We start from the raw sequence: 8,703 nt of genomic DNA, 5'->3' as shown, positions 1-8,703 counted from the left end.
GTCGGGTGTCTTCAAAGAAGGAAATGACAAGGACTATAGGATGAACATACGTTGGTCCAGAAGAACCCTCGACCCGGTGCATAACCTATCAAATTTGTTCTTGTGTTATTTTTCAGGATAAGTTTAACATGGATAAATCCAAATTAAACTAGGGATAATGTTGGGGATATTCCCCATGGTTTGACCTGGCCAGGAGGTGTAACCCGGCCCATCACTTGGCGGCCCATGAGTCACCTGACTTAACGGGTCGACCTGGACGACAAGGACTAAAGGCCCAGTGTGCAACCAAGTAGAAAGCCAGCTCGCGAAGAGGCTGGAGGCTGGCTCATGGAGAAGGCCCAGACTGGGTAAACCCAGCCAGGAAGATCACGACCCGGCCGACGAACCTTGCCAGGAGAAGACCCGAACTAGACTCCGTCTTGAAATTGAAAGGAGACTAGTTGTAATCCTACTAGGACTCTACATGAAGGCGCCCCTTCAACTTATATAAGGAAGGGCAACGCACCACAAAGGGGGGTAGACAGACAAGTATTAGACAAGTAGCAAAATAGCACCATTGTAATCAAGATCATCACCATCATCAATATCAATTAAGCAGGATGTACGCTTTTTCCAACATCACGAGGGGCCGAACCTGGGTAAAACTTGTGTCTCTTAATTCCAACCAACCCCGTTCAACCTACCACCTAGGTGCGAGGGCCTCACCACTAAGTCATTTCACAAGGACATATTGCCGTGACAAAACTACGATAAGCAGGCTCAAGGTATAGGCTAAAAAAGCACCATGCTATCAAATTTACTTTGCGTATTGTTTTATGATATAATGCTAATACCTGAGCCTTTGATTTTGATAGCCATAGTGACAGAGCTTGAGGCTCTTAAGGTTGAGCTAAGTAGAGCTCGGCGTGAGGCGGAGCAGCAAAGGCTGCAGCCGCTCGGGCCGAGAAGGAGCTAGCTGAAGAAAGGGTAACTCGGGGAAAGGACCAGGCCCGGGTCATCAAGGTCAAGGACACCCTGAAAGGCATGTACGTTGATCACGACGCCTTTCAGGTAGAGGAGAAGAAGGTGACCATGGAGCTCAAGAACCTGAGCCTGGCATACGCTGAGGTCCAGACCCAGGCCCGGGCGGACCGCAAAGTGCTGCAGCAAGTGAAGCAAATCGTTGTTGGTAAGCCGTTTTTTGCATCAGCGTATTTTTTTCCGCAAGGGGTTCATTGAGCTCACCCAAGTATGGCGATCCACAGAGGCTTTCGGGGACCTCATGAGGAGCGCTTCAGACGTCGGCCGCTACTTCGGTGCTCAAGAGGTCCATGCCACGGAGAAGGCATTCTAGAATCTGTTCCAGGCACCATCGTACCCAGAGCTGCTCAATAACCAAATGAAGCTACTGATGGAGCTTTTTCGGATGGTGAAGCCGGCACTACAAGATGTTTACGTCCAGCTCTGGCCCGCGGCAGCGCTGCATAGCATCTTCTTCGGTCCACAGGCTCACCTGCGAGAGGTCGGCCCTCAGGTGAATCACTGGAGGGCATCCAATGGGCGTATGCTTGCATGGCGACTAACTATCAGCGTATTGATGTGACGCTCATGGCCTCGGGCCCCCTGAAGGGAAGAATCGGACCGTGGAGTAGTACTTGATTGGGGTGATGGAGGGAGCTCAGATCACTGAGGAGCGGTGTCCCAAGGACACATTATACTTCGGAATGACAAAGTTAGCACGATGTAAATACATGCTTTTTGTTTGGTAATAAATGTGGCTTTATGTTCCAATGTACGAGCGTATATATTTATTTGCCCTTATATTTTTACTCTTGTGTGACCGAATTGGCTTTAGAGGCAAGCACAGGATACAAAGGGTGTTTCATGTGCAGTTTCAACCCTTAGCCGATGTCTTGGTTCCCAAAGGCGGTCCACGCATATGAAACGAGGTAATCGGACTATTTTGGTTTCATAGCTTTCACTTAGTCTTTAAGATCTTAACTGTGGGTACTAGCGAATAGCCCCCGATGTGTGAAGTGTTCGGCAACTGGTCGGGGTTTAAGCCGCTATTCACTTCCGCCTATTTGAAGAAAAGCCCCTCGTTTTACGTGGATGATCTGCAACGAACCTTTGTTGGACACTGTCTTCCCATTGCCAAATAGTTTACGCTTACAAGGACAGTTAGTTTTCGCCTTTCTCCACTGAGCCGCTGATACAATTGAAATGTCGGCGCAGTCGTAGTGGTTCTCCCTTTACACTCTTAGCCGAATGGGTCGTGAGCGTTAGAGGCAAGCACAGGAGCCGGGAAACCCAACTATTGATACTACTACAACTGGCAAGATACAGATTTCTAGAGAAGGACATAGCAACATGATACTACTACAACTTCGATTCATTCACGCCAGACCACATAACCACCTCATACGACTGGCAAGATAGAGATGTCTAGAGATGCAAGGTGGCACAATCTGGTGCAACAAATTAGTTAATCCATTGGACGCGGATGCTTGGATTTGCCTCCTATCAATCATTGGATGGAGGTAATTCAACGGATGGTATTCAAAGTTATTCATGCACTATATAGGGTGTCACCTCAATATATTTAAAGATCCTAGACATCTATGAGGTATCACCTCTTATTTTGAGCTTCTTTTTGTTGGATTGAATCTTGCTCATGCTATGATTTTACCTATATTAGATTGAATCTTTTGGGAATCAATGAGCTTTAATATGATGCATGTCTAGTATAAATTTGAAAGACACCCGAGGTGATGTCTAGCATCATTTATGGGGCTGCCTGAAGCAACATGGGCATGCTCAGTACATTAAGATTAAGGATACAACTATGAGGTGTTCTTAGTAATACATTTGAGGTCTCATCCCACTTTGATCTGACAAAAGATGGAACTTATGTGTGATTCTTTACCCCACTTTTTAGGGTATATCGTAAATTTTCATCAAGGCTCATTTAATTTATTCACATTGATTACCAAACCTAGTAAATAAACATATGATTTCTTACTAGGATGATGCATGCGAGTGAAATATCAAATGTTGCTAATAAGCACTCAAAAATCTGTTTAGTTTAAGGATACATCAAACAGTAATTAGGTATAATTGTGTAACATCATAATTTGAATACAATGGTCTGGAATAAAGAAATAAATAGAAGGTGATATAGTATTCACCATGATTGGTGTTACAACATGTTTGACGTCAATCATTAAAACCGATGTAAATTTATAAATAGTAGTAACTTGGTAGAAGAAAGTCGCATGTTGCCTCCCTAATGATCACAAGTCTTAGGGTAACATTCGCACTTGGCACCCATTAGTCTTTTAAACCTGTTCCGGCATTGTCCATCATCCCATCCGTCTTTCACACAACTATCTTGACACATTCCATTTTGATCAGGATGGCATTTATTCCAATGGTTGTGATAGCACATGTTTTCGGTAGATGAAACCTCACCTATGGATAAGTAGACAAGGTTAGGAGAAGTAATATGAATGGATGTGTCCAACAATGTTGATATGTCATTGCACAACATGAAACTTCGGCGAAATGCTGATACTATGGATAATTATACTTACTACATGTAGCCATAAGGCAGAAAAGAATCACACAACACATGGTTGTCTTCCTCCAGGCATCCATGGTATAATGGCAGAATGTCGGTGATTTTTCTGAGAGAAGGCAAAAGATGTTGTGAAGATGGTGTGTGTTTTGGTTTCTATCATTTGGAGGTTCTTATAATGTCTGTGCCCTATAGATAGTATAAATAGTTAGGTCGTAAGGCCAAGAGGAAAGCAAGGAAGCAAAATTAACCGGAGGAATACAACTAAGTGAACTAAACTTGGCACACGTCTTACAACTTAAAATAAATAGTATATCTATCACCTATCTAAGTTTAGCTTGTTGAACTGAATCATTCCTCACATTGACAGGTGATAAGTGCATTACTATTTATATAGCATCCAAACTAATATTGACGGTAAAGCACATTGGCTACAAAAGGGAACCAATGATATCTTCTTAATTTATCTATGTTTTTTGTTCTATTCATTCCATAATTCTATTAATTACAAAAATATTCAAATTTATTTGGACCAACATATTAATCTATTTTGTAGAGCTAGTTCATGTTTTCAATACTTATGCTTTAAGTGAAAATAGGTTTTTGGAGTTCCAGGGGAAGTCTGGAAAATTAGGAGGTTCAATTTAATAAAGGAAGGGAATCAGAAGTCCAAGGAACAAGGTCAGGAAGGACATTGGTGCATGGACACCTTGCCTAGGTTCTTATGCACACCCTGTCGGGGTTGATTTCTGATACCCTTGGTATATATACACATCAAAAAACTTGGTCATATTTATCATATTTTTTTGTTTGGTGGCACTTCGCAACCCAATTCCATCATATCTATAGTCATATTAAGGTAAGCTTCCTGAACGAGGAAAGATCGCTATCTTAGTTAACATTGATAATTGATGCTCTCATGGCAATATGTGAGGTGCCCATCAACAACATGAATCATTGTGCTCTCATAATAATCTGTTAGGTTATTCTTTATCTTTCATTTTTCCAAAAACAGGTAAAAAACCCATGTTTTAACTTCTTCAGATGGCATTGACATTGTAGTCTTAACAACATGGCACCTGATAATGTTTCCGATACCATGTGATTGAGTGGGTTGGCTATAGGGGAGTCCATAACTGACCACAGGGAAATGTTTGCAATCATAAAACCATCCCATGTGATTTCTAAACCAAGAATCATATGAGAATATGGAGTCAATCACTCACAATTCGTTCATTAAATTGCTTGTGATGGCATAACTATCTCTTGTTGTTTCTTCCCATATACCATTTGCAATGATACTAGTCATCACACACGTTACATGTCAGATGGAACGTGTGCATTTTACTATCAATAGCACATGCAAAAGTTCAAAAAATCACTTTAATCTAGTTATGTATTGCACATGTTACATTCTAGGTGAACCGTGTGATTTAATATGTTCATAAAACATGTATTCTTTTAATAAATTGTGGGATTTGATGTAACCATAAATTTCTTCATTGGATCACAACCCAACAGACGCCTTGAGATGTAACACTCAGTGTACTCCTTTGGAAAGCACTAACCGGAAAGGCATTTAGTTACACAACAATATTAAATGCTGCAACATGGCAAGGCGGTGAAACAGAAGTAAACTACTCTATCTGGTCATATTAAATGAGGTGGGAAACATTTAGATAGCAACCCTCAAAAATACCTCATGGCATTTAATGAGGATAAATAAGGTTCTTCCCTAAACTGTATTATAGGAGCTGCTAACATGAAACTCAATGGTATATGTGAAAATAAAGTTAATTAGCTATGATTTAGTTGCAATCTACACATTTGTACTTTCCTAAACCATATATAAAAGTTTGTGATCCGAAATGAAGTTAATTAGTTACGAGTTTAGCAATTTTACAAGGGTATTTGAGCACTTTTAATTCAGACATCAAGTTAAAAATTGTTGAGATATGTGAAAATAACTTATTAAGAAACTTGACGAAATTCTAAGAAACTTACATATATAACATATTTTAATCGGACCAATGGTTTAAAAGTTATAACATATGCATAGAAATGGCATTTTTAAGAATGTATAAAATACAGAAATAACTAATATAAATAACAAGACTAACACAACTGAGCATCAGATATTAAATCGCACCCATAGGCGGTGTGTTGGGGATATTACTATTGGGTGTAAACCGGCCAAGAGAGGCTGGGTTAACTTCATCAGTAGTTGGTTATGCTTGAAGCCCATGAAGACAGATGAGGATGTTGTGTAAGGCCCAGGACCGTTTTAAGGCCTGCAGCTGTAAACCGGCTTTTGGTATGTAACTTGTATTGTAAGATAGAAGTAGTGGAGACCGAACCGGACACGCTTATGAGCCGGTCTCGGGACTCCTTAAACCGACGGGCGTCAACCCATGTATATAAGGGGACGACCCGGCAGCGGTTCAGGACAACAGACAACAACTCGAGACTTAGGCGAAGCATATTCGCTCCCTGGTCATCAAAACCCCATAAATTCCATCACAAATAGACGTAGGCTTTTACCTTCATCGAAGGGGCCGAACTAGTATAAACTCTCTTGCGTCCCTTGTCCGCTTTAACCCCTTCAAGCTAACCCGTAGTGATGGTTCCACGACTAAGTCCTTTCAAGAGGACATCTGCCGTGACAAAACCACGATAGTTGGCACCCACCGTGGGGCTATCGCACGATGGTCTCAAGTTCTTGGAGGGCAACTTTGAAGGACTCAAGGGTTACGCCGTGGGCCGGATGACCAAGAGTCGTCGCGGCAAGCTCTACATCGACGATGCAGGATGGGGCCCCGAGGCCGGCTCAATTGAGTACGGGTACCGGGTCCCCTTTGGTGGCATACACGTCTTCATCGGCAAGATCGGTGAACCGGGCCCTGAGCCGGACATCTGCACTGACCTCGTCAAAATGGCTCAGTGTGCAGGATCTGCCCGGGTCAAGCCGGCCATGAAGCGTGCCTTCGTGGGAGTCATCCATGGAGGGGAATACGAGGATAGATCAGAATCTGCTGGTGAGACCGTCGTTTATTTCTGCGACGAGTCATCGACCGGAGAGACCGAGTCGTTGTATCAATTACAAGATGGCCGGATTGGGGGCTGTTCCGATGGCGACAATATTCCGGACCCTTTTGATCCGCCAAACCGGGTTGGAATATTCATGGTCGGTACACACTACAAAAAAAAACACTTCCGTGATGATACGTGTTTGTCACAGTAGGTCGCTTTTTTTGTCATGCATGTACATCCATGACAAATTTATGACAGAATCAAGATAGTCATACCTGTGCTGTCGTAGAAGTGTTCCATGACATTACCAAAATTATCATCACGGAAGTGTCCACTTCCATGACGATAAATCGCGCGTCACAGAAGTGCTTTCGTCAAGGGTGACCGACACGTGGCATCCACTGTAACGGAACGCCGTTAAGCTATCGGGTCGGGTTTTGGATCCGATAACCCGTTAACAGCCCCGACCAATGGGAAATTTCCACGTGTAAAATTCTTATTGGCCTGACGAAACACGTGTCAGCTCGTCAGTGGGTCAGAGAGGCGCCTATGATATGTCGACACGTGGCACGGCCCAACAGAGGCCCATTCCTGTGAAAAGGCCGGCCGCTTGACTTGGTCAAAAGGTGGAGGGCCGGCCCAAGGAAAGCCTGTTAACGGCCTATTCGCATATAGCCCATTAACAGCCCGCTAAGCCCAGGCCCGTTACGCCCAATCTGAATTAGGCCCAGTAGCGTCATCTGGGCCGTCCAATATGATTCCAGCCTGTTTTCACTTCTGGCCCATGTATAGCCCATGACGTCTTTTGGCCCATATGAAGCCCTTTGTAACTCTTGGCCCATTAGCGGCCCGTGCTGAAACTGGCCCGTAATGAACAGTGTATTACTTTACACCCATTAACGCCCCGTGGTGAAACTGCCCATAATGAATAGTGTATCACTTTATACCCATTAGCGGCCCGTTATTCCATTGGGCCGTTTCCAACCCAAGTTAACTTTCGGCCTTCTGAGGGCCCATTTATTCTTGGGCTCATTTGCAGCATTCGGTTATTTACGGCCCATTACTGTCATTTTCTGCTTGTGGGCCAAATTCAGCCCGTCGTTACAGTCGGCCCGTTTGTGGTCTGTTAATACGTTGGGCCGTTTTCATAGCATCATCAAATACGGCCTATTAATGATGGCCCGTTACGGTCGGCCCATGAACGGACGATTCCAACTCTAGACCGTTTACGGCCATAATGCGGCCTGTTATTGGCCCATGTTTAGCCAATCGATCATACGGCCCATATAAGGCCCATTGATGATACGGCCCGTAGAAGGCCCATTGTTTCTCTGGCCCATAGAAGGCCCACTGTTTCTATGGCCCGTAGGAGGCCCAGTGTCACTACAGTAAATATTAGCCCAAAGTTATTGTGGCCTAGTTTTAAAAAATAGGTTATTGCAGCCACTAGTTAACCGCGGAAAAAGAACTGCAATGACTACAAGCAAACAAATAAACAAGACAACAAGGAAATAAATAAGCAAGCAACTAACGCTAGGCTATCACGGCTATTATACATATTACATCCGCTGGGCATCAAAGTTCGCCACCAGTGCAAATATAGGGAACAAAGCAGCATATCATATACACTGGCCGTCAAAATTGGCCACCAGTGCAAATAAACGCGGCAGCAAAACAAGAGCATAACTGAAACAACTTCAGAAGAGCTCAAGAAACGTTATCCTGGGTATCCACCATGCTGGCAATAAGCTTAGCAAGCTGATTAGCTTTGTCTTGCTTGGCGCTAAAATCCTCCAACGCTTGCTGTTGCACCAGAAAGTATGCATCTGAATGCTCCAAGGACTTCCGCAGTCCTTCCGCTTCTTGTCGCAGCACATCTGATTGATGTCTTTCAGCTTGTAGTTGAGACTCAAGAAACCGAACTGATTCAGACAGTGAGTTTGAATAGCTTGTGCAAGCGGTAGTGGCCAGTAACTCCAACACTAAACCAAGAGAGGATGTGTCACTATCCTGAACCTTATCTGCATTACTTCCTTTACCGTTGCTTAATAAGGCACTCTTCCCCAATATTCTGTCAGCATTCTAAAAGAAGAAACAAGCAGACACATAACAAGTTT

General features: G+C 43.5%; 1 long non-coding RNA gene across 1 annotated transcript; it reads right to left on the bottom strand.

Moving 5' to 3' along the window:
* Positions 1-3,058: 3,058 nt before the first annotated feature.
* On the bottom strand, positions 3,059-3,709 carry LOC119270886. The gene is made up of 2 exons (XR_005134348.1): positions 3,573-3,709; positions 3,059-3,450 (listed from the first exon to the last, which is right to left on the bottom strand). It is a non-coding gene; the product is annotated as an uncharacterized LOC119270886 (long non-coding RNA).
* Between the last annotated feature and the right edge of the window lie 4,994 nt (positions 3,710-8,703).

The sequence above is a fragment of the Triticum dicoccoides genome, chromosome 3A (assembly GCF_002162155.2).
Source record: "Triticum dicoccoides isolate Atlit2015 ecotype Zavitan chromosome 3A, WEW_v2.0, whole genome shotgun sequence".
Classification (NCBI taxonomy): domain Eukaryota; kingdom Viridiplantae; phylum Streptophyta; class Magnoliopsida; order Poales; family Poaceae; genus Triticum; species Triticum dicoccoides.
This window is presented reverse-complemented; position numbering and strand designations above follow the sequence as displayed.